General features: G+C 34.3%; 1 long non-coding RNA gene across 1 annotated transcript in view; it reads right to left on the bottom strand.

Moving 5' to 3' along the window:
• The window catches only part of LOC125397722 (uncharacterized), a 103,290-nt gene extending 75,647 nt beyond the window's left edge, over positions 1 to 27,643 (bottom strand). Inside the window, exons 1-2 of the long non-coding RNA XR_007231141.1 lie at positions 27,490 to 27,643; positions 26,604 to 26,762 (exon numbers count right to left, since the gene is read on the bottom strand). This is a non-coding gene — a long non-coding RNA (uncharacterized LOC125397722). The remainder of the gene's footprint in view (positions 1 to 26,603; positions 26,763 to 27,489) is intronic.
• Between the last annotated feature and the right edge of the window lie 201 nt (positions 27,644 to 27,844).

Here is a 27,844-nt window from a genome sequence, read left to right as displayed (position 1 = left end):
TCAACTAATTCTTCACTAAATTCCAGTGTAAATATAATAATCAGAATACACATTCACAGAAAATATTTTTCATTGTAATGGAGCTAGTGAATTTGCTTTGAAGTAAGCAGTGGTTGATTTTGGGAGCTCAGAGTTCTGATCAACCCATTTGTTAACATGTTCTGTTACTGATAAAATAAAATTAAATTATTTTGTCTTTTAATGACTCAGTGAATTTAAAAACTTAGATTTTCCAATGAGATAAGTTTACATAAAAGTATGTATAGCTGCGACTAGAAACTTTGTAATCCAACATTGTATTATTTAACTTTTTTTTCAGTCTCCTTAAACCTGTAATGACTGCAGAACTTAAGGCTTAAAATAAATCCACACATATATTTTGTAACAAATTCTCACTGTAAGACTTAAGAACTAACCACAATGTCTAAAACAGTCTCTTGAATTGCAGTAAACAGAATGAACAATCTGCTCTTCAGGAACTTGGAGGAACATAGCGAAGCAATTAAGTGAACATAGGATGCTTTGATTAGAGAAGAGAAGTGTGTTAACTCAAAAAAGAGATGGAGTTCTAACCTAGTGTTAATTACGTGGGATTCTGAAAACAAATGTAAATCGATAAGTGGAGCAGGTAGCTGGCAGCACACATAATTCTGCTGTTTATGTTAAGGCAACTTTGAGCCACCATACAATAAGGAACTATGAACCAAATGATAAATTGAGTTGTATAAATTATAGGCATAAGATACTGCATTCTTATGACAAATCATCAAAAGTAAGTGTGCAGTTTGATGTATTTGTAAGGCTAAGCTTCACTGAGTAGTGACTGCACTGAGAGGTCTCTTAGTCTTTGGGGATCTCTGACTGGGAAATAGCAATAGTTGTCTCAGGCTAATAAAATTGTCATGGCAAATTGTGTAGATTTAACAATGGCAACAAGGAAATTCCTGCTGTGTTCACCAAATATCTGAAAGTTCCCTTGATTAAAATATGAAATATTAATATGCTAAAGAAATAATAATCAAAAATATCAACATACCAAATACATCATTAGAAAACTAAGTAATACTTTTAACAAAGAATCTTGAGATATATAGGTATAAAGATTAAGAGAAGAGATCATGCCAAAGGTGAGAAGACCTATCATATGAATGCGAAGGGTAGGGGAGTATTCTATAAAAAAGTGTGTTCTTTCTTTTTCCTTGAAACTATCATGTCAGTTACTTTGATGGAGCATGTGATCAAACTGGACTCTCTGAACATGACTGACAAGGAGGGCTGACTGAGAAGCCAAGAACAATGGCTCTGGGTTTTGATTCTACTGCATGTACTGGCTTTGGGAGAATCTAGTCTGTTTGGATGCTCACCTTCCTAGAACTGGATGGGGGTGGGATCTTGGGCTTCCCGCAGGGTAGGGAACCCCAACTGCTCTTTGGACTGGAGAGGGAGGGGGAGAGGGAATGGAGGGAGGTGGAGGGAAATGGGAACTGGGAAGGATGTGAACATTTTTAATAATAATAATATTAATAAAACCTGAAAAAATAAATAAATATACATGCTTCATGTATATATCTACATACATATGTACATATATAAGACACATGTGAGCATACACATATATATATGTATATATATATATATATATATATATATATATATATATATATATTTACAGCATGTGATGTCCAGAACCTTACCAGTAAGCCACAGCCTCATGGCAATACACAGATTAATAGAAATGGGTTAATTTGAGATGTAAGGTTTGTTAATAATAGGCCCAACAGTCTGTAATTAATACAATCCTCTGTGTGTTTCTTTAGGACTGAATGTCTGTTGGACATGACAGAAACTATTTATGTATCTATCTCAGATAGATAGATAGATAGATAGATAGATAGATAGATAGATAGATAGATAGATAGATAGATAGACAGATAGTGTGTGTTATTTGCTTTAATTATCAGATATCCTTTTTTCTCAATAACTCTTTCCATTGAATCAGACATGAAATATATATCCACGGTGATATACAAAATATTTTGTGCTTTATTCATCCAATTATATATTCTAATGACCTCATATGTGGATTTCCTCTCTGATAATCAATCAAAATCCCAGCATATGCTTTATGTTACTCTAGAATACTAGTTCAGTATCCTACCTACTATTAAATTTGAAAGCATCACTTTTCTTGAGATTGATGTCAACACCATATACCCTTTAAAACTTTATTTTTCTGTGCTTGCAGTTTCACATTTTATCTAAATTTTGTTTCTGAAGTTTACCCTTGTATTTGGAAATTTATTTTAAACTATTTTGTTCTTTTAGAGCATGTAATTCATCAAAAATTTATTAGTATATCATATTAAGAAACTGCTAGCTGCAGTGAAAATAAAAAAAATACATACATTGTTGACCAATTCACAATATCAACCTTAAGAGACAAGGTATACCCTCTTGTATAATAATGGCAGGAATGTTATGGGTATAATCAATTATTCTCTTATTGACTTTAAACTAGTTTACATGTATTCTAATTACATTATTTGCAACAAAAAAGAATTTGTAGATCTCAAAACATTCTTTATCATCTTCTATTTCTTTAAATTAATATAACTAAAATAAATCATATTTATTTTGCATATTTCAGGCATATGACTTAGTTTTTTGACACATATGGAGAGAATTGTTCTCAATAAACTAGAAAGTATTTTCATCTACTTAATATTTTCTATAGGACACCTTAACCCTACTTTATTGACAAATGTTCAATACAGAGTTTATCTTAGTTAGTTTTCTGGTACTGTGACTAACATTACAGCAAAAGTAACATTGACGAAAAGGGTTTTCTCAGCTTGTAGTCATACATTGCCATCCTTCTGTGAGGGAAGCCAAGGCAAGGTGGGAACTTACAGATAAGACCTGAAGTAGAAGCCACAGAGAACTGCTACTTATTGGTTCAACTGACCTTTTGTCTAATTATAGGCCTAGAGGCAATGAAAGGTGGTTTATCAGTGACATCAGATTGTCATGTCTGATATCTTTACGGAAATTTATACTATGCTCTACAAAGGAGTGGAAATGAGTTATCTTATGCAGAGCGAGGACAACAATTCATAGATTGTGGGTGGAACAGAGATGCATTTTTTGCTGAGGTGCTGGATTCTTTTCTCAGGTATTATGAACCTATTGGAATCTGAGTAGGATCCTACTGTTATTCGATCAGAGTAATTACTTAAACTGTCCGCCCTCTACACAACTGATATCTAAATTTGTATTGTTGTAATTCATCCAAGTATATAATGAAGCTGGCATTTTGATGTTGATAATTTGAGCTCTATGGGTGAAAGAGAGAAGATTCTTTCCACTGTGTATTTAGAAATCTTTTGATTGCTTATGTGCATCTAGAGCTAGGAAATTGTGTTATCCATCTCATTTTAATTTTATTTATTTGTAAAATTTTCCAAACATGTTGAAATGAATCAACCTATATGAATCACTGTTTAATGCATTTTCTCACCAATGATCTATAGTTTCACACACAGTCACTAGATTTCTTACACTTCAGATGAGAAAAATCAGATTCATAAATGCATTATTCTTAGTGAATTCTCCATGCTTCCTAATGATATTTAATGAACATAGGTTCTATTTATCTGAACTATTAATTCTAGATAACACTAAACATTCTAGAAAAAAACACCCTGCAATTTTTTTTTCCAGTTGCTGTTCTTGGTATCTCAGATTTTTAGTAAGGGTCCTCAAAAGAAGCAGAATAAAGCAAAGAGTACAAAAACTTTCTTCAGGAATAATCGTTTTATTTTCGTCAGCCAACAAAGGAACTTCCCACATTTTTTTTTAATCGTTATGCTTAGCTCAATTTACTATACTTATTCAAAAGGGGAGAGTCAGAGGGCATAAAGATCAATGATTCATTCAAGTTTCCATTGTCATATGCTAAGTAAGTAGGATTGATAATCCCCTTGAGTCTGTTGGATACAAAACTTATGATTTTGTTCTCTGTGGTTTCACGTATATTAATAATGAATCATATTAACAATACAATAGTGTTGCTTTGTTATATGATGAAATTATATGGAGGAAAAAATCAGAAAGAAGCAGATATTTCATTCCAAAACTCAAGGAATGCAGACTTTAGGATCAGGAGTCCTCAGAACTTGGTGGACACATTTTTAAGCTTGGCATAAATTATACCTTTAAGGTCATTAATACTATATATCACTTATTCATATGCCATCATTAATGCAATTTTGCTCTATTTTGTACAAATTTCTGAACACACATAGTACACAGAAACCTTTCTATCTTAGGGAAGAAAAATTACCTTAGTTGTCTACTTCAAAAAGATAACAGAAACATTATGTGGAAGAGATACTGTTTAGCAGAGCTGTTTGGAGTAATTTTTAGCTTTTTGTAAGGATAAATGACATCAAACACACCCAGTTGTCAGAATGCCATTCTATGGTGAATATTCTGACTGTGAGGGTTTTCAAAGAATGAGACCAGGCATAGCAGCGTGTAGTGTAGGCGGTCCTGTCCACCAGAGGAGGTTAGCATCCTTTTTGTATGCTTGACACACATCGTTTTGCAACAACAAATGCACCTCTATTCCTGCTGTTTTTAAAATGCAAGCTTTGTTCCTTTTTCCTACTTAAAGCAGATGTATCACATGAGTGCGTAGAAAAAGAGAGCAAGAACTTAGGAAATATTTGAAAAGTAAATATCTTTCACTCATAAAGGATACCAAAAATGTATCACATCAGTAGCAGAAATATGCTTTGACTTCCTAGATACATTATCCAAGTAAGAAATTAGAACAAATTATTAATGTCTTTATGACACCATTGAAGACCTTAATACTCTCATACATGTTCACTAGTGAGTTAGTTTTATTCATAAATGGTATTTTTAGATTATTACTTTTCTTATTTAATTCATGCTCCCAGTAATAACATTTTATCACTTCTTTGTTGTGTGTGTGTGTGTGTGTGTACACACACATATATATGCCTCCTACAACAATAGCACTAAAGGAAAACACATTGAATGTGATCAGTGTTATATGAACTAATTTTATAGCTTGATACTTTATTGAATCTTTGTTTTCTTTGCTTTTTTTGTTTTCACTAAGAAGATGATTTTATCATACTATTGTCTCCATAATGAATAGAAAGAAACACATCTGTTTTTTCAAATTATTTTTTTTTTAATTTTAAGTCATCTAACACATGCAGAGGGATGGTAAATGGCGAACAGAGCTGCTGGCTCCTATTGTTTCGCTCTTGGCTTTGGTAGATGAGTTTCAGGTGTTTAATTGTGTCTCTGTTTTGTATAGTGATGGCTTAGGGGCTCAATAATTGCCCCCTCATTAAAAAGTTTTTCTTGCTTTTACAATATTTTTTAATTTGCATTGAAGTAAAAATTAATTAATTCATTTAATGTTTGTGAAATAGATTATTTTGCTCACCTAACTAAGGTTATTAGAAGGACCAGGAATTCTTATCCAGCTTCCATTATTGAACCAATTATTTTGTTTGTTTCGGAACATATTTTAAGACTCTGCTTTGGCTAGTAGTGGAATAAGAATGTTGATTTATAAGAAGTTAGTGAGATTATTAATGTCTATAAGAAATTAACAATTTTAAGCCTTTTGGGGAAAGTAATTTATGTGCTTTGTGTGTATGAATGTGTGGACATGTGCATATTTGTGTGTGTGTGTATGTGTGTGTGTGTGTGTACGTGTGTGAGACTGCTAGAATTTGGAAATCTCAAGGTTTGTTTCTAGTTACAGGTCTTATGTTTTCTACTTCAGGTCTTCATAGTTTTCTACTTCACTGTAGGTAGTTTTAGTAACTACTTTACAAATTGTAGTAAAGATGAACGTTTTTAGAAAGTTACCATTTTATCTAATTTTTACTGCAAAAACTTTTATAAATGACCTCCATTGGTATATTTATTAATTTTATCTTTGGTAAAATTATCCATATATTATTATACACAAATCTATCCATGTTATGGCTTTAAATTATCAGAATTTTATTAATGTAATTATCAATTTCAATAATATACACTTCAAAATATGTGTTTCTGATTCTTTCAAACTTTTCCTGGTTTATAGCAATATTATATTCTCTATAAATATATAAAACAACTAACAACTTATATTAGTGTTTGTATATTAAGAGCACAAAATTATATATTTGTTTGTTTTGACATGTATGAATATACAAATATTCAAATAAAAAGATATGTAGAGGCTTTGCATCTCATAGTCTGCACATCCCAAAGGTGACTTTCCTTTAACGTACTTCTGGAAAACAATCTGCAACTTTCAGTACATTGTGTCAGACAATGTTTTCACATGCTGTATGTCAGAGGTCTTGACACAAACCAACTACTTTACAGAAACCATATAATTAACTCAAAAATGACTTCATCATAGGTCATCCTGGGTCAGGCTGACCTAATTCTTTTGGCTAGGGTTGGAAAAGCTGGGCTAGTTACAGACAGTCATTTGAATGTTCTGACCATCAAATTCCTTCACCATTAATGCTAGTGTTAGCTTTCTCAATATAGCTATCATATTCATCCACATTTCTTGATTACCTAACAAGGTTCAATTAACTATAGTCAATTAGATACCATGTTACAAATATATCATAATGCATCTTAGAATATGTGGCTTACAAATTGTCAGTTATGTAGTATTTTAGTGTTGTAACGAACTGGTGCACATTCATACTTCATTCAATGTGAGGAGTGAATTTGTCCTTTGTCAACACAGCCATGTTGACATGCAACAACAGCAACATGATGCATGTTCTGACCATCCATTGACATTATGGTAATGTTAATTTTCAAATTGTCAAAAGAACATATTGCATTTCTCCAAAGCTCAATATTCTTAAGGTTTGCAGCACATAGTTGAGGTCTTTGCATAAATTTCATGTGATTTGTGTCACATCAGTGCTAGGAAGACAAAGTGATATTCATATGTCTACAAAGGAATGTAATGAGTAAATCCTGAACTTCATGTGACTTGTGCACATTTTGATTTTCTTCTGTTCATTACTACTCAAATCCTTTCATTGCCAAAAATTATAGCAAATTTTATCACGACTTCCATGGATTATGTAGATCCCATTAATAACTCATTGATTATAATATTGATCTTGTGATTTTGTGACACTATATGTCATATTCTTTAATATTGACTTTTATTGATATTTTTCTATTACCTTCCTTTATATATGCCGTATTTTTTACAATTAGAATAGAAATATGGTCATTCCTTATGCTTTGCTTACTGTTTTAAATGTTTTTATTGCTCCATTTTCACTTGATATTTTTATACTCTATTATAGCTAACAAATAATGCAAAACGTGATGTTTATAATAATTTTTGTGTTTTTGTTTGTTCTATTTTTCTCCAAGCAATTTTTAAATTAACTAATTAAACACACACGCGTGAGCATACACAAACACACATACATCCACAAACCTGCATATGTCCACACAGAGATCCATATTCTACAGTCTGCTCTGCTAGTTCATGTTCATGTTGCACCCAGGCAGAGTAACTGAAATTAGTAGGATCTCTTCTGGTTTTTTGTTTAAATTCAAAAGCTATCTTTAGTTATTATCCTAGTTAGAGATACAATTGTTGTGATAAAATATCATGACAAAGATACTTGGGGAGAAAAGGGTTTTTTTGACTTATACTTTCACATTAATGTTCATCATGGAAGCACTTCTGAACATAAACTCAAACAGGACATAAAACAGGAGGAAGGAGTTGACATAGAGTCCATGGAGGAATGTGTTTGTTATCTATCTATCTATCTATCTATCTATCTATCTATCTATCTATCTATCTATCTATCTATGATCTATCTGTCTGTGATCTATCTATCTATGATCTATCTATCTATCTATGATCTATCTATTCTTTATCTATTATTTTCATTTCTCATATATATATCCCAAACTTTACTTCACTCCCTCATTTCCTCCTAGTCCCTTTTTACCACATTCGCTATCTCCAGATCCACTCCTCCATGTTTTCTTTTGGAAAAGGGCAGGCTTCCCTGGGATATTAGTCAATCAAATATGGCATTTTAAGTTATAGTAAAACTAAGCACATTTCCCCATATTGATGTTGAATGAGGCAATCCAGTAGGAGGAAAAACAGACAAGAGAATAGGGCATAGTCCCCCCCCCCACTAACTATATCAGGATTCCCACAGGAACAGCAAGCTACAAAACTATAAAATATATGCAGAAGACCTAGGTCACACCAATACATGCTTGGTTCTAAAAAACAACAAGCAGACAAACCAAAAAACAACAACAACAAAACTACTGAAGCTAAATTGAAGACTGAAGACTTCTGGATTAATGGCACCTACAGAGGAGATTTCAAATCAGCTAATAGTGATTTTTGTCACAAGGTTATTAGTGGTCACTCTGATGACTATATATAACAAAATAGGAAAAACTAAGCAGAAAATGCAAAATGTACAGTTTGTGAATTAAAGGAGAATTAGAAAGTGTAATAGAGCTAAATGCAGTGTGCAAGGAGTTCAAAACAAAGCAAACAAAAGAAGAAAAGATGAAAGAAATCCTGATGCTAACTGTCATAGAGGGAGTAGTTACCTCAGGACAAAACCCCACCCAATTAAGCTTCTTACTTGTGAAAAGGAATTAAAGGAGAATAGCAAATAAGAGTCTCAACCACAGAAAGCTGATTCAAATGTAACTGCGTGAGAGAGGTCAAGTTCCAGCTCCTACAAGCAGAAGAATTTGCCAGCTTCAAGACATCATTCTGGCTTTATCAAGAAATATAGAAGACAGGTGACTGGCACCTCCCTCTACTCATACTAGTTTTGTATGCCCCTTTGTCTCTACCCTTAGAATACACGGATTACAGGTGGGGCACCATGTTTGCTCTGAAAGTACATAGATACTGGTGTCCTAATTCAATGCTGATGTCAATGGTGAGTGCATGGATACCAGTGTCCTAACTTCAGTGTTGAGTTGTCAATCTTTCCAGCCCTTCAGATTAGATATCTTAACATGAACCCTGTGGTATGAGTTTAACCCTTTATGTATATGCCTAAGAGTAGTATTGTTGGGTCTTTACAGGTAGAAGGGCCATGGTCCTACCTCAAATGATGTGACAGACTTTGTTGACTACCCATGGAAAACCATATCCTTCTTGAGGAATGAATGGTGAGTAGAGTAGGGGGAAGGTAAGGGAACAGGGGGAAGGTGAGGGAGCAGGAGGAAGAGAGAGAGAGGGAACTGGGATTGGTCTGTAAAATAAACAATGATTGTTTTTTTTAAAAAAATTAAAAAATGAACCATGGAACTTAAGTATGTCGTATTTTATGTTATTTTAAACTTTTAAATGTTTTCTTCATCCTTCTCCATGCTCCTTTCCTTCTCAATAATATTATTATGAGGAGTGGGCCTAACTAATCAGTGTCCCATTCGAACAAACTGAATCTTGCTTGCTAAATATACTACAAAAAGCACTTAAAGATATTTCCTACTCATATAGCATTCTCTTTAAAAAGAAATAACCATCATACTTAAAGTAGGAAATACAATGTATTTCATATATAAGCTTATTTAAATATGACAGCTTAAAACACAATATTGCAGAAACTAACTGAAAGTTTTGAACAGAAAGAAATAACTGAACAATTCACTTATTCAGAGTATCTTGTTTAACAGAAAGACATCTTTAAGTAAATTTGACAAATGAGAGATTATTAATGGGTACATAATGTATATGCAAAGCTTTAAATTTACTTGACTTACATAATTAAATGGAACACAAAACTTTACTTAACAAAAGAGAGAGTTTCTAAGTTTGTACTAATCCAAATAATTAAAACTGAATTGTGCTTTCAGTGACAAAAATGTAGATAATGGATTGAAAGAAAATTCTTTACAACTGAAAGTACTCTTTGGCATGAGGTGTTTATAATGATAAAAATATATTCATAATCTAAACAAAGCATTTCCTATTTTCTCTATGTTTTACCATATATTGTTATATAGACCTAAAACTCATAAATAATAAACCACTAAACCACTCGACTTTAACTCTGGATAACACCTAACATTTTGTCAAGCAATGTGTCCAATTTTGAAATCATTATTTTTTACTGTCAAGTATTGAACTTTTAAGTAAGAAATGGGACAGAATATGCATGATTACATCATTTATGCTACGCCAGTTTTCATCCAACTAACCTATTCACTGTGCAGGTCCCCTCAAAAATATACACTAGCAAGTTATTTATGCTTGTATGAATGTACTGTGCATGGATTTTTTTCATCAAAGTTATGCTATAAAAATAATGCTGATATTTCTTTGAGTTAAAATATTATCAAACAAAGTCAAAGTTGATACAAAATTTGATTGTCATAAAATATTAAAATATATTTTCTGGAAGAAATATTTGATTTAGGAATATAAAAACAAATAGGATCTCAATTAATATAGGCTTTTTAAGTACTAAGCAGTATCTTAAATATAAAAATATAAAAACTAATAGATTATTAATAAATAAACTGAATAAATGAGCCAAACAATAAGAATTTTATAAGGTTACAAAACCACTAAAATTATGTGTGTATAGTAAATACAAATATTTAAATAGATATTCATTGTATTTGTGAAAACATTGCATTTAAATCAATTGCTTGATTTCCATTCTCATGGTTATACTGTATCACATGTCAATATCATACCCTTCATACAGAAGACAGGAAATAAGAAAGTGGGTGTTGGGGAAGCTGACTTGGGTGAAGGAATCATAATAAGAAGGATTTAAATTTGAAGTAATTATTAACTTTTAAATGTTGTTAATTAAAATTATCAAGGAATAAAATAATCATGAAAATGTGCAGAGTACTTATAATTTCTGTAATAAACCTTTCATTATCAGAGGTCTCATTCCAGTTGCTAGAAATGACGTGTATAAAAGAAATACAAAATCAATCAAGCAGTGTGTCTTCCACAGGATCTAGTTATATTTTATTTGCTATTTTTGGTTGAATTTTGAAAGCTTTTATGAGAAGGCTTACTTATAAAAATGTCTTTGAAACCTCATCATGTTTTAGATAAAAATAGACCTTTTAGTGTCTATAAATAAAAAAATACATATAAAATATTTATACTTAACAAAACAATTGCACATTATATTTTCATTACCAAATATAAAATCTGTGAATCTGAGTGCACATTTATTTAAACAAGGACAGAATAATGAATTTTTATATTATTTAAATTGAAATAGTTATGATTTGGGGAACCAATATCAGCTTCTTAGTTGCAAAATAAAATTAAAAACAGTGTATAGGATATTTCCCTATTAAGATAAATAGTTTAAAACAATTACTATACTTAATGTTGTAGAAAGCATTGAAAAGCAGAAAAAAATGTAGTTAAGTAATGCTTTTGAAAATTTGACCAAAAAGGAAAGAAAACTGGTGATATTTGGTATGCTAATGCATCTGAAAGTTGGCATAATTTTTAGTACAATGATTGTTCTCTTTAATAAAGAAAGCACTAACAGCAATATCCTTACATGTTTGTAGCATCTTTTTTGTATATTTTATAATTTTTTTATAAAAGTTTATTAATTTATAAAAGTTTCCATTTCTGCCCCTCTTCCCAACACCCTCCCACTGTCCCCACTCCCTCTCCTCCTCACTCTCCATCCCTAAGAGTAGTCAGGGTTTCCTGCCCTGTGGGAAGTTCAAGTTCCTCCCCCCTCCCTCCAGGTCCAGGAAGGTGAGCATCCAAACAGACTGGATCCCAAAAATCCAGTATATGCAGAGGAAACAAGTCCCAGTGTCATTGTCAATGGCTTTTCAGAAAGACCCCATGCCAGCCACTTTCAGAGAACCCGGCAACATTCAGATAATCTGGTTGGATCACGTGATCGTTCAGTCCCAGTCCAACTGGCCTTGGTGAACTCTCATTAGATCAGTCCCCTTATATCAGTGGGTGAACGCACTCCTCACGGTCCTGCCTTTCTTGTTCATGTTCTCCCTCCTTCTGCTCCTCATTTAGACCTTGGGGGCTCAGTCCAGTGCTCCAATGTGGGTCTCTGTCTCAATCTCCATCCATCGCCAGATGAAGGTTCTATGGTGATATGCAAAATATTCATCAGTATGGTTATGGGCCAAGGCTGGTTCAGGCACCCTCTCCTCTGTCCAGAAAACAATCTGGGGATCTCTCCTTGAACCTGGGATCCCCTTTGTAATCAAGTCTCTTGTAAACCCTAAAATGACTCCCTTAGTTGAGATATATTCTTCCCTGATCCCATATCCATCCTTCGAATGGCCAAAAGACACTTAAGGTCATGCTCAACATCCTTAGCAATCAGGGAAATGCAAATCAAAACAACTATGAGATACCATTATACACCGGTCAGATTAGCTAAAGTCAAAAACACCAATGATAGCCTATGCTGGAGAGGATGTGGAGAGAGGGGACCTCTCATCCATTGGTGGAAATGCAAACTTGTGCAGCCACTATGGAAATCAGTGTGGTGGTTTCTCAGGAAACTGGGAGTCAACCTCCCTCAAGACCCAGCAATTCCACTCTTGGGAATATACCCAAGAGATGCCCTATCATACCACAAAAGCATTTGTTCAACTATGTTCATAGCAGCACTATTTGTAATAGCCAGAACATGGAAACAGCCTAGGTGCCCCTCAATAGAGGAATGGTCAAAAAAGGTGTGGAACATATACACATTAGAGTTTTACACAGCGGTAAAAAACAATGACAACTTGAATTTTGCTTGCAAATGGATAGAAATAGAAAACGCTTTACTGAGTGAGGTAAGCCAGACCCAAAAAGAGGAATATGATATGTATTCACTCATAAGTGGAATCTAGCCATAATTAAAGGTCTTTGAGCCTGTTATTCGTGATCCTAGAGAAGTTAAATAAGAAGGTGAACCAGAAGAAAATCATGTAGTTATCCTCCTGGAGATTGGAAGTAGACAAGAGTGCCAGGCAACCTCGGGTGCATGGAGGGATGGGGGAGTTGTTGGAAGGGGAGATGGTTAGAGAGAAGGGAGTAGGGGAGGAATGGGGAAAACTCGGGGGATTGGGATGGGGGGAGGGAGGAAGGATGGATCCTTACATTTTTAAATTGGTATAAGTAATGAGGACAATTTTAATCAAAGTTAAGATTCTGCCATTAAGTGAGTATATTTGATTGATTGTTTTTAAAACCAAATATTAAATAAAATATTATACAAAGAAATTCAAGAATAAATATTTTATGACAGAAAAGTTTTAAATGATAAAGCATGGGTAGTATAGAAATAAAGTATTAATTTCTTTAAATATTCTGAGTTGTCTTTAGTTTTTAGCTTTTTTAGTTTTACACATCTTAGTGTAGTTAATAAGTCTAATGAAAAACTATAATATTATGTTATTTGTTTTAGATATATTTCATTTTAAATTTATGCCATCAGCAAAATTATTTTCCATTATGGGTAAACATTTTAACAGACTACTAATGACAATGCTCAATTTCTTAATTATCTGATTAATTTTATGTAAACAATAAAACTACTGTATTAGCTTTGTTCTCCCTGTTAATTACCAGCTATTGTATTTATCATTGTATAATTTTGGTATGCAATTAAATTGAAGTTTTAGTGTGTAACAACAATTGTTCCTAATATGTAAAGTAGCATAAATTTAAAATCAGTTAGATACTCTGTCATGTAACTGATTGGAGTCTAATCATTTCCTTTGCAAAACTGGTTGCCCTTCATCTGAAATAGGTTAATTGTTCTTGCCTTTCAAAGTGGAATAATTATCTTTCTCAAAAGAAAATTCAGGTGAATATTATCATATATAATAAACTATTCTATTTTTACTTTTAAAATTGAATACATATATGCAGATATATTAAGTGATATAAAAGAATATGAATCAAATTTACAGAGTTCTTTAAGAGAACTTTTTAAGCAGAATGAAATGTTTTCTATGCACTTTTATTTTCTCTCATGAACTATAATTCTTTATGACAGTTAATCTCAGGGTTTAGTTTTCAAACCTATTCAATAAGACCCACAATCACTATTAAGTTCTCTTGTTCAAGGTTCACTTCTCAGCATAGAATTTAACAAGTAACTGTTTAACACCTACAAAAACCAATGCTCTTGTAAATAATTGCTATAGCAATTACATGTGACAACATCTTAGCTGGATGTAATTTTTTTTTTAGTTTTAAATCTATAATTATACCAATGATGTATCTGAGAAAGTGTAATAGACAAAGGTCTCCCATTACTGATCACATGTCATATGGAAAGGATTCATGTTTTTCTTGAACTGGTAATGCTTTCTGGTATATGTGCATAGTCAATAGTTCTGATTTTGAATTTTGAAGACAATTTGTTTTTATATTTTAAATATTTAAATGGAAAAAAGTTTTAAAAACTTTTTCATTATAATTAAATAGTTCTAACTTACTTTTCTTAAATCACACAAAATATTTAAGAGATCTGAAAGTCTGAATACTCTCAATTATATGGATATAGTCATCGAATGTTACTATTTTCAAAGTGTTTCTGAAAACCTAAGTTAATGGTATATTTATATTGTAGTGAAAATAAAATGTATGTGCTAATGGAATTGTACTTAGTTGAATACACTTATACAGAAACTCAAAATATTATGATAATTAAACTGTACTTATCCTTAATATTTAAATATCATTTGTGGTCAGACTTATTTCATTTATTAAAATAGGTTTATGTCCCCATAGAAACTGGAGATATTTAGAGTATTTTATATTATGCGAAACTACAAATATTGTGGTAAATATATACTTACTGTGAATATTAATAAAATAAAACAAACAATTGTACTGTCCCCTAATTCACTTTGTATGGATTAATCTTCAAATATTCAAACAGAAACAGATTAAATGACTTGCAGTTAAATTATTAAACAACTTAAAATTAATCAACCATGTTTGTTCATGCTTCAAACCTATTTACAATAAATTTCGGGCAATAACCTACTGCATGGTTTGAGAAAACTACAGTGATCATATCTCACTGGTCCTCATTACTTTTCTAAGATTTCTAATTGTTTTTATTATAAATGTATATTTTGACCTTCTGAATGCTGAGCTCCTTACAAACAGTTAACAGGTAAATTTTGCTGTTGCATGAAAATCTGTAAACTAACATATAAACACCTGGCATGCAGTGTCGATGGGATGGAAAATGACATCCTACATCTCCTGTCTATGTACTAAAGTAGATGGAAGGTGAAGTGTATTTCTGTAATTTTTAGTTAACTGATTGTCCTCATCCATTTCATCTTCCAGATTCAAAATTTTCTTCTTATTCTGTTCTTTTTATTCCCTTCCACTTGTCATTTCAGTTTTCAGTCACATAGTGGTTTATATTGAGAGGAATAAGAACATAGAAATGAAACTATGAATGTTTCAATGTGGTGCCACATTGTTGATAATATATTTTCCTTAAGTGCATCAAGACTAAATTATCTTCCTGTATTTAAAGGTATAGTCGTTTAAATATTATTCTCACAAGTACATTGTAGAAAAGGAAATTATTACAAAACAAAAGGAAAATAAGCTGAGTATGAATTTTACTGGTCCTTAAAGAAAAGAAATATATTGAGCAATGAATCTTTAAAGAAGCTTACCTTCTGAAAATACCCTCCATACAGAATATTTTAACACTACTCATTTTAACTGTAACAGATTTTTATTCTGGAATTTGGTGTATCAAACAACCAATGTAAGAGAGACACAGAAGACAGCATCAATCTCTATGGCTGGGAAAAAGTTTAATGACAGAATGAAATACAGTACTTAATTTGTTAATATATGCTTTTTTGATAGCTACAAGAAAGGATGTGGTTTATTCAGTGTAAAGTACAGTGTGGCTCAGTGGTATCTGATCCATTCTCCAATCCTGGCTTCAAGGACCCAAGAAGAAAGAGAAAGACTGAGATTTGGGAATCCTAAAATAATATATTTGTCACTAACACATTCTCATCTTCCAAATTCACACAGTGTAACCATTCCTGATTGTGGTCTTGGCTTAGTGAGGCTCAGTAGACAATAAGCTGCTATTCTTACCCTTGTTGATGCCTTTCTCATGTTTTTCTCTCAAGTTTTCTCTCTCTGTTTTCCTCCACAAATAACCCCATGAGAATTTTGGTCTCAAAAATCTTCTGGAGGCACGTAGTAGCAATAACGATTTATCCTCTTGATCACGGGAATAATGACTGCCTATGAGATATCACAAGTTTAAACCTATATTTCTATCGATCAGGAAAGAGACTTTAGATCTATAGACATAAGACTTCGCTGAAATCCCAGTGTCACAGAGTGATGTATTCTAGAAGACACAAGTTTTAAAATAATAATATGTAAGGTCTGCATATGAGTTTTGTGATTATGTCAATACGTGACAATGAAAATGCCAAAGCCAGGAAAACTATGGTCATTTGTTTATTAACAGAGTTACCTTTTCTAGTTTGTTCCTTGGGGTACTGTCTCTTGGATTAATGAAAAATGAAATTCTAGCGATTTTATATTAATAAAGTAGTGAGATACAAAAGATAATTTGAATAAAAATATTGATAGTGAAATAGATTAAAAGTGAACAATTAAGAAATAACAGTGTTTAAAGACAAATGAAAAATTAAACCAGAGCATTAAAAAAACTGCACATACAAAAATATTCTAGCAAAGTTTATCTTTGTATTATAGTTGGTGTGGCCGTCATGATCCAAAATTTTATATATCTAGTTTATTCACATTACTTCCTGTGAACGCCTATGGAATTCCTAACATTATTCCAATTATGTGATAGCTCTAGATAAAGACATAATGAGACATGATTTATTTGTGACAGTTTGGATGCCTATGGGTAATATATATTGTAAATCTTTAATGGATAAATTATAAAAGACTTCTTCAAAGTTATATTTAATACACAGCTTTAAATATAAGATTATTTATTAAGGCTGTGTTTATGTAAGTGATAGCTAAATGATTATCAAATATCCATTAATTTTTTGCAGGACGAAGAGTATAAGTAATGTAATACTCACAACCCATGACATTCAAAATCTAAACCTCTATTATAAAAAGGACTAAGTCATTGAATGTCAGTGTACTAGTAACTGGTATCTCACATTTGTAATAAAAATTGCAATTTAGTCCAACAATACAAAAAGATATTTGCTGTGTAGCTAAATTCCCCCCTTTAAAGTTGAGTTTTCAAGGGTTCTTACTTGGTCCAATTTAAGATAAAGAAGAAAAAAATGACCCAAAACCAAAATAGTTGACTTCCGTTCCACCCATGAAAAATCTTAGCAATGATTAGGCTGACTTCTATCTCTTTTAAGACTTAAGGTCTTCTAATTTATACACACGTCATACCTGTTAAAAATGCAGATGTGGGATTAATTTTTGCTAATGCTATTAAAATTTAATATAAACTGCAATAGGTTCACACAACATCCAGCTCACAAACAGAAATTGCAACAATATAGAAATGTGTATATGTCATTAATCTTAAGACCGTATCTTGTTGAGCCTTTTGAGAAAGGTTCTTAGCTTATTCAAAATCTTGTAACAATGAACAAAGAAGTAATGTATCATTAAAAATATATTCACCAAAATTCTATAATGCCTCACAGCCTAGAAATAACTTTACTATTTTTTTCTTTTACTCATTAGATTAATATATGTGTGTAACCTTTCCTTAAATGTATTTCGGTGTGTCTCAAAGACGTATCCCATGAAGGCCTGAAGAGGGTAGAATGTCCTCTGGAGATGGTTTTACAGATGGTTGTGAGCTATTATGCTGGTACTGAGAATCAAACATAGATCCCTGCCAGAGAAGCAAGAGGTCTTAATCTCTGGGTAACCTCTTAAGAGAGCTACTTTTAGATTTTCTTAGAAAATGAAAGCTAACTCACCAACACTGTAAGCAATAATATTAGGCTTTACTTTGTTGTTGCTGTTTTGGATAAAGTACCACAAGGTAGCTTACTCAGTCTTCAAACTCAGAGTCATCCTGTCAGCTAACTCTTGACTCTAGCAAAAACTAGTATTAGAGGCACAGGCTATCAAGCATATGTGAGACGAGTGTTAAACCTACATAATCAACGACAGATTTTTCTATTTTTTTTTTTTTTTTGTGGAGAATATCAATCAGGGGCAGGCTTACTTAAATAACAGGTTATGTATATATTTCTTCACTGTATGTCTCCTATAACATTGTAGAGGAACAACAGAGCACTTTGCTCAGATGGACTGTAAAAATAAAACTTGTTTGGTTTGTATGAACAGTCTGTTATATGACAAAAAAAAAGTCCATAGCCAGTTCCTCTGGAGGAGAAGCTTTTATTATGGTTTATGTGATTATGATATTGGAGCTTGTTTAGGGTTTTAGTGATGAGCATTCTGCTGCTCCTATACTCATGGTCAAAGAACAGTTCTTTGTTAAATAAGGTCATCCTCGTCAACCCAGCACACAGATTTGGAGGGAGTATATATGGGGTCATGAAGGAGAAATGGGACACAAACCTATTGAACCTGATCAGTTACAGAGAAACTGACAGTCAATTGGGTGACAAATTTTGTGGATCATGTTCACTTCTATGAATACACTGACTTTGAAGCACTTACGAGAAAATTTGGACATTTGAGCTTGTTGGTCTAAATTCAATTGCTTTTATTGCCAGAGAAGGTTTCAATACAATCTCATTTCTGAAATAGTTTATGTAAACACATTTACTATTTTAAAAAGGGATTTAATAACATCATCCTTTAGATGCAGAAGAATAAATAATTGAGGTACATTTACTGGTTCAGGAGTATTTTCATTAACAGTAGGATTGAAGTATAAAATTTTCAGGTGAAAAGGTAAGATAAAATAATTGAAGAGTTAAAAACCAGGATCCAAAATATATCAGGTCATGTTTTAACGTGAACTCAGTATCCAAAGTAAGGAAGTTTCAAAATCTTCTGCTATAATCTTAAATATGAAAAGGAGATATGGTTAGAAATCTAATAAAAATTAGCAATTGCTTAGTATGAAGTTCTTTATCAAGGGCCAAAGTAGTTTCAAAGATTAGGACAAAGTAGGTTTGTAAACCAAAAACTTGCCAACATTCAAAAAAAGGTCACTGATGCTTGAAGTAAAATAATATTTATATACTCCTTATTTTATCATGAATAGAACACTGCATACAAAGTAGAAGAGACCCAGTATTGAAAAACATGTACATCTATTGATGAAAAGTCCACACAGTGTTGTAGAACCCAGCTCCATCTGAAGATACATCTACAACACAATGCCTGCATTCAAACCCAGGGATCACTGCAGATGATAGGTCAGAAAGAGTCAGGGGAATAGTAACTTTTCAGCAATTTTCTGTCTCCTACAAATGTCAGAACTAGCACTATAAAGTCTCACCAATAATACTACCTAAGTATCACCTGAGCAAGGACAAGAACAAGAGACATGCTAACACACTCAAAGAAAAATTTCAAACATCAGTCAACATGCAATTGTGCAATCATTGGGAGAATATTTTTTAATTGTATTTTGATCAATGATGCAATGGTTTTAAATAATTTAAATTTTACTTTAGATATATTACTTTAATTAACTTATTTATTTTTGTTTTTTTGAGACAAGATTTCACAGTAGCTATGTAGCCAATCTGGGAACTTGCTCTGTAGACCTTGCTGACCTCGAATTCACAGAGATTTGCCTGCTTCTGCCTTCTAAGTGCTGGGATTAAAGGCCTGCACCACCACCACCCGGCAAGGTATTGTATTTTAATCAATAATATAATTGGTTTAAAACATTTTAATTTTACTTATGGTATTTGAAAATGACAGCCATTAAGTTATTAAAAAGTTATAGTAAAAATGTAAGTTATTCAGAGATGGAAATAAATTCCATGACCAAAAATAACATGAAAGAAAACAACTAAAAGTATAATTATTAGTTTCCACTATTAGTTCCAATTAGTTTCACTAATTGTAAATCTGAGTAAGGTAATAAATATAAAAATAATGTACTTATTAGAAGATATATTTTTAAAGATAATCTATTGAAGTTCTACTTATTTAACTTTCTCTGACCTTTATAAAATTACCCATTAAAAGAACTCTGTGCTCCCGTATATAATCAAGTCTCCTGTAAACCCTAAAATGACTCCCTTAGTTGAAATATATTTCTCCCTGATCCCATATTCATCCTTCTTCCCTCCCCCCATCCCAGTCCACCGAGCTTTCCCCATTCCTCCCCTATTCCCCTCTCTCTAACCCTCTCCCCAGGTCCAAGGAGAGATCCCCAGATTGTTCTCTGGACAGAGGAGAGGGTGCCTGAACCGGCCTTGGCCCATAACCATACTGATGAATATTTTGCTTATCACCATAGATCCTTCATCTGGCGATGGATGGAGATGGAGACAGAGACCCACATTGGAACACTGGACTTAACTCCCTTGGTCCAAATGAGAAGCAGAAGGAAAGAGAACGTGAGCAAAGAAGGCAACACCAGAGGGAACCTTCATCCACGATGGATTATCGGCGAATCAATCCCACACCAGTTATGTTTTAAGGGGTTATTTATTTTGGGGGGTAAAACTTACATACACCATAAACCGTCAGGAAGGGAGCCTAGTCGCAGGAGCCAGGAGCAGGAGCCAGGAGCAAGCACCGGAACCAAGAGCCGGAACCAAGAGGGCCTGATCCGGATATGCTTCTCTTTTTAAAAGAGAAATATACCACGCCCCAGTGGGCTGGTATTTCAGCAGCTATTGGCTGACGGAGCAGAAGTCGCTCCCTGGTGCACTGTGGGCTCGTATTTCAGCGACTATTGGTTGAGGCAGTGGAAGTTACTCCCACAACAATGGATGGCGATACAGACAGAGACCCACAATGGAGCACTGGACTGAGCCCCCCAAGGTCCAAATGAGGAGCAGAAGGAAGAAAATGAAAAAGTAAATCAGGACCGCTAGGGGTGAGATCACCCACGGATACAAGGGGACTGATCTAATGAGAGTTCACCAAGGCCAGTTGGACTGGGACTGAACGAGCACGTGATCCAACCAGATTCTCTGAATGTGACCGAATTCTCTGAATGTGGCTGGTCCAGAGTCTTTCTGAAAAGTCATTAAATGACACTGGGACTTGTTTCCTCTGCATATACTGGATTTTTGGGATCCAATCTGTTTGGATGCTCACCTTCCTGGACCTGGAGGGAGAGGGGAGGAACTTGAACTTCCCACAGGGCAGGAAACCCTGATTGCTCTTAGGGATGGAGAGGGAGGAGGAGAGGGAGTGGGTGGAGTGGGAGGGTGTTGGGAGGAGGGGCGTAAATGGAAACTTTTATAATTTAATAAAATTACTTTCTCATAAAAAAAAAGAACTCTGTGTACTCACGGTATGACGGAATGAGAGATACGTTGCTATTTCGTCATAATTATGATTTAAAAAAACAATTTCTCTTCAAATGATGTAAGTTCAAAAATAATTATTGAAATGGATTTGCTGCGGGTTCCCGGCAGCTTGCTGCGGGATTGAGATCACAAGGCAGATTCCCAAAAAAGGTGGCTGGTTCCCAGCCATGTGACAGCCAGCTGGTCCCAGGCAAGCAGTGTGGGCATGCTGCCTGGTGGGAGGCAGAGATGCTGGGAGTCTCTGGGACAGCTGGTGAAAGCAGCTAGTCCCAGAGACCTTGCTGCAGGGAAGGTGGCTGCAACAAAGGGATATGCGGTGAATGGGAGGCACAGAGATAGACACACCATACAGAATAAAATTGGGCATATATTTGGTGTTATGGAGGGGAAGGAAAAGGGGAGAAGGGGGAAGGGAGAGGGAGAGAGAGAGGGAGAAGAAAGAAAGGGGAGAAGGGGAGAAGTGCAGAGAGAGGAAGAAGCTGCCTCTCAGAGAGAGGGAGGAGGGTGGGAAAGAGAGAGAGTGTGGGTCTGAGGCTGCAAACAGGAAGAGAGTGGGCGTGGCTTGTCTCTTAAAGAGACAGAACATTACAATTATGATGATCATAATGTATAACAAGCTAAATTTGATTTCATCTATGAACAATATTTTTATAAATACTATTTATATTTGACTTAATTTAATTTTTATAATTTCAGGTTCTAAATGTTTCGATAGCATACACATATCATCTGCATACAGCCAGATATTATTAAAATATTTGAGTCCCCTCCAAGTACTATACTATCCCCGACCTTGTTTAATTTCAGAGATCAGAGGAGATGGGGCACATTAAGACTCTTAACAGCAGTGGACAGGGTCCATGAACAGTCCTTTCCTTTTGACTGCTCTGTCGTCATAGAACCTACATCGAGTAACTAATGGAAGTTGATGCAGAGATCCACAGACAAGCACCAGACAGAGTTCCAGGAGGCAAATTTATTTATTTATTTATTTATTTATTTATTTATTTGTTTGTTTGTTTTTAGAAAGTAATTTTATTAAATTATAAAAGTTTCCATTTACGCCCCTCTTCCCAACACCCTCCCACTCCCCCCACTCCCTCTCCTCCTCCCTCTTCATCCCTAAGGGCAGTCAGGGTTTCCTGCCCTGTGGGAAGTTCAAGTTCCTCCCCCCTCCTTCCAGGTCCAGCAAGGTGAGTATCCAAACAGACTGGATCCCCAAAATCCAGTATATGCAGAGGAAACAAGTCCCAGTGTCATTGTCAATGACTTTTCAGAAAGACTCTGGACCAGCCACATTCAGAGAATTCGGTCACATTCAGAGAATCTGGTTGGATCACGTGCTCATTCAGCCCCAGTCCAACTGGCCTTGGTAAACTCTCATTAGATCAGTCCCCTTGTATCAGTGGGTGATAGCATCCCTTGCAGTCCTTATGGACGGCGATACTGACGGAGACCCACATTGGAGCACCGGACTGAGCCCCCCAAGGTCCAAATGAGGAGCAGAAGGACGAATAAAATGAAAAACAGGAGGCAAATTTAAAGAGGGAGGAGGGATTATAAGAGCAAGAGGGGTCAAGATCATGACTGCAAATCTACAGAGGCAGTTTATTTGTGCTCCTTGGAGATCTGCGAATCGTGATGTACAGTTGGAGAACCTTCATGGGACCAAACTAGGCCCTCTGCATGTGAGTGACTGTTTTGTAGCCTGCTCTGTTTTTGGGTCCCCAGCAGTATGACCAGGATCTATCCATGGTGCATCAGCTGGCTGTTTGAAGACCATTCTCAGTGGGGAATGCCTTGTTCTATCTTGATGTAGAGGAAAGTTGCTTGGCCCTGCCAAACTGAGTGTGCCCAGGCTTTGATAACTCACCATGGGAGGCCTTACACTTTGAGAGCAGTGGATAGAGGTGGGGTAGGAGAAAGGGAGAGCAGGAGACACGTGGGGGAGAAAAAATGTGGTTGGTTTGTAAAATAAATAACAAAAGAAAAAGAAAATATTTGAGCACAATTTTTATTAGTTCACGGAATAAAATTTATTCAATGATTGAAGTTTGAAATCTTACTGTTTAGAAAATAAGCAACAAAATGAACTTGGAATTAAAGTATGTAAGGTTTAGTGGGAAATTTTCTTGCTCTGTGCTAGTTTAGTAAGAATTTATTAGAAGCCAATAATAATTGCACTGGGATTTGTCTCTACTGCATGTACTGACTTTTGGGGATCCTATTCTATTTGAATGCATACCTTCCTAAGCCTGGCTGTAGGGGGAAGGGCCTTGGACTTCTCAGAGGGCAGGGTACCTTGCCCTCTCTCAGGACTGGAGGGGAATGGGGGAGGGTTGTGGGGGAGCGGGAGGGTAGTGGGAGGAGTGGAGGAAATGGAAATTTTGATTGGTATTATTTATAAAGTAATAAAAAAGAAAAAAAGAATCCATGAAATCAAATTAAAGAACCAAAATTTGAAACCTTTTTGTACTAAGAAATTAATATAACTACAATTTAGTTTTGAAAGTTACGACAATGTACTACTATATTCTTTTTATTTAAAAGAATTTTTTTCTCATATAATGTATCCTGATTACAATTTGTTGCCCTCTACTCTCCCTAGCTTCCTCCCCAAACCCTTCACCCAAATCTCTGTCTCTATGTCTCTAATTACAAAGCAAAGAGGCCTTTCTTACATAACAACAAATAAAACAAAACAAAAACTAGCTCATCAAAATTGAACAGAAAGAAAACAACAATAAAAAGAGTCCAAGAGAAGACACAAGAATTAGAACACATTTTTTGCGCACTAAGGAATTTCATAAACACAGTAAAATGGAAGCCATGATAAAGATACAATGAGTTTGTAGGATAGATAAAGAGAAGAAAAATATAGAAACAAATACCTATTTTTAAAAGAAAGAGCCTTGACACAAATTATGACATAAGAAACCTCTAACTCTGCCACTTAGTTCACTTTCCGTTGGCACTCTACAGCTACCCATGAAGCCTAATTTGAAAAGGAGTTTGTTTCCTGGGTGAGGGCTTCTCAAAAAGAAACAAAATATTCACTCACAAGAAATGAAGATATCTTCTATGGATATTTATCTTCATCCTATAGTCTCTTGATCTAGGACTAACCTCTGTGGATTCAAAGGATGGTAGCTTGCTTATGATTGACCTAACAGCTAATATCTATATACAAGCTGAGTCTTTCTGAGTCTAAGTTACCTCAGTCAGGATGATTTTTTTTTTGCTTAATTCTCTCCATTTTCCCATGAATCAGGGTTTCTGTTTCCTTTAACAGCTAAGTAATTCTGCTATTTAAAATGTATAACATTTTCTTTACCCAGTCTTCTGTTGAGAAAGGTCTAGGTATTTTCCATTTTCTCACTACTGTGTCTTGAGAAAGAATGGACATAGAATGGACATGACTGAGACAGTGTCCCTGCCGTGGCATGAAGTAATACGTAATACGTGATTATACACCAAAGAGCGATAGGACTCATTCTTGAGATAGATATATTCCCATCTTCCTGAAGAACCACAGCACTGATTTTGATAATAGATGAACAAATTTACACTCTCATCAGCAATAGATGAGAGTTCCCTTTACTCCATCCAGCATGAGTTGTAACTTGATTTAGTGATCTTAGTTAATCTGACAGGAGTAAGATGGAATTTCAATGTAGTTTTATTTTTATTTCCCTAATAATGAAGTATTTTAAACCTTTCTTTAAGAAATTCCAAGCCATTTGACTCTTGTCTTTGATAATTTATTTATATATATATCTACACACACACACACACATATATATGTACACACACACACACACACACATATATATATACATCCTATTTTTAATTAGGTTTCCTCAATGCCTACTTTTGTGTTCTTTATATATTTTAGATATTAGCTACCAATTGGATACAATGTTGAAAAAAATTATTCCCATTTTCTATGTACATATGAGGGTGTCTATTGTCAGACTGATAATTTTCTGTTTCATGGTGCCTATTTTTCAATTCTTGATCTTCTCTATCAATTTTAATCTACCTGTTTTTATACTAAGATAGTTTATTCATTTGATGTTGTTTTGTGCAGGGTGATATATATTACAGATCTGTTTGAATTATTCATCTACATGCAGCAAAAAATTGATTAATACCATTTTTGTTGATACTGTATTTTTCTAATGTTTATTTCTGACTCTTTTTAAATCAAAAATCAGTTTTATGCAGGTCTAGATTTATGTTTGGGTTTTGAGTCACATTTTATTGATTGAGATAGCTATTTTTATAGCAATAGCATGCATTTTCTTATTATAGTTATATTAGTACTGCTTGAAACTGGGGATGGTGATACTGCCAGTATTTTTTTTATTATTCAGCTATATTTTGGCAAACATGAACTTTTGGAATAAAATTAATTTATTATTATTATTTTTAATTTTTATGTTACTCAGTTTCCATTCCTATTCTTTTGTTCTTAAAGTGAGAAAATGAAATATGATTTGACAAACCAAAAACTATCATATAAAGGTTAGTTATGGCACCTCAAGTGGCAGGAAAGAGTTCCAAATTCAGAATAATATAAATAGCCACATATATACTTATTCTCACAGTCATGATTTCCAAAAGATTGATTGTATTTCTACACTGTGATCTAGGCATCTTGCTTTGAAAAATTTCTAATCTTGGTACTGTTATCTGCACTTTTTTGAAGAGATATTTTGTTTCTTCATTTCAATTATCTTCTCTGGTTTTTTAGAGAGATTTAGCTGTGGGTTTCCTGGTAGGAAATCACTCTGGGATCCTAATAAATCTAACCATTTGTGGTTCTGAGAAAAATGTGTTCATAATTTTTGGGAAATGGCATCTAGTAATGGAAAAAAAGAGGTGGGGGGTCATCTAGTTAAAAGGAGGACAGAAATCAGGGTGTCCCACTAAGAACTGCTTAGTCCCACGTGAATGTGTACAGAGAATTAGGAAAATCATAAGAGGCTATCTGCTGCAGAGCGAAGAATGCTACTAGGGGACAGACATGAAGAATCAAAGCAAGTAGCAAAGATTCCACTTACTCTGAGTTCTTCCCGAGTAGGAGTGTTATACAGCTTCTCTGGGAATTTCCTCTGGGGTTGGGGATGGAATAAAGCCATGAGTTGGGGAAAGGATATTTACAGAAGTCCTGTGCAGTCCACTAGATGGGGTGTGTGTTCAGCCTGTGGTCTACTTCTGAGCTGAAAAATAGACAGAGAGATTCGATTTGGAGGACAGAAGGGAGATGAGAAGATTTGGAGTTTTCCTACCTGCTTCTCTCTACATATAATCTAAACAAGTGATGAGGAGAACACTGAAGTTACTTGTATTTCCTTCAAAGGCATAATATGAGGCCAATATTTAAAAATTAACATATATATTGAAAATCTATAATGAGAATTAATTAATCATCATGATTTTCAAATGTTAGAGATAAACGATATGTTTAGGACTTGCAGACATGAACATAATTTTCTACCTTATAGAGAAGAACATGCTTAGTCATTCATGTAAGCATGAATGTACTTTACAGTATCCACTGTAATTATAATCAGCAGACTATCATAAGTTTTAAATGTTCAAAAATTTTATGAGACTCTTAACTTATGATTCAGGAAAACAATGAATAAGGCTTTAGATAAATGTGGCATGTAGAATCCTTGTTATCTCTCAAGTGTTTTCCATCCACCTCAGAGAGATAACAGTGTCACTATGCTCTGGGGTCTGTACTGTCAAGTATTTTATTTTATTTATTTATTTTTAATTTCACATTACATTCTATCTCCAGTTCTTCCCCACCACCTCTCCTCCTACCCCACCACCTCCCTCAGCTAAAGGTGACATTCAAATCTAATTATATCTATCAACATCAATAGTAAAAATAGGGGAGAGTCATCCAAAGTAATGTTTTAAAGTTTCTGTCCTTACCTGACATGCTCACGGCAAGAATATTAGCTATCCACAGTACAACAGAGCCAGATAATTGGTTGTTCTTGTCTGATCAACAGACCTGATTGAAAAGTGTGCCCAGTATCTGAGAGCACTCGCTGGTCACTGGTCACAGGTGACCTGTGATGATACAGATTTGTTTACAGGCATCACCATGGAAACCAGAAAATTCTTCCAGGTGATGGTAGGCTTGCAAGGAGAATGATGTCATAATTGAGGTAGCAGCCAATGGGAAGGTCCGATTCTGAGCTAAACTATGGAATTAGTTGGAGAAGATGCCAGTAGACCAACAGCAGTCATGAAGGCTGAGGAGTGGGCAACTGAAAAAAGGCAA

This window comes from Myodes glareolus, chromosome 15 (assembly GCF_982192425.1).
Source record: "Myodes glareolus chromosome 15, mMyoGla1.1, whole genome shotgun sequence".
NCBI classification, from domain to species: domain Eukaryota; kingdom Metazoa; phylum Chordata; class Mammalia; order Rodentia; family Cricetidae; genus Myodes; species Myodes glareolus.
Note: the sequence above shows the minus strand (reverse complement) of the source record. Positions and strands in the feature narration are given on the sequence as shown.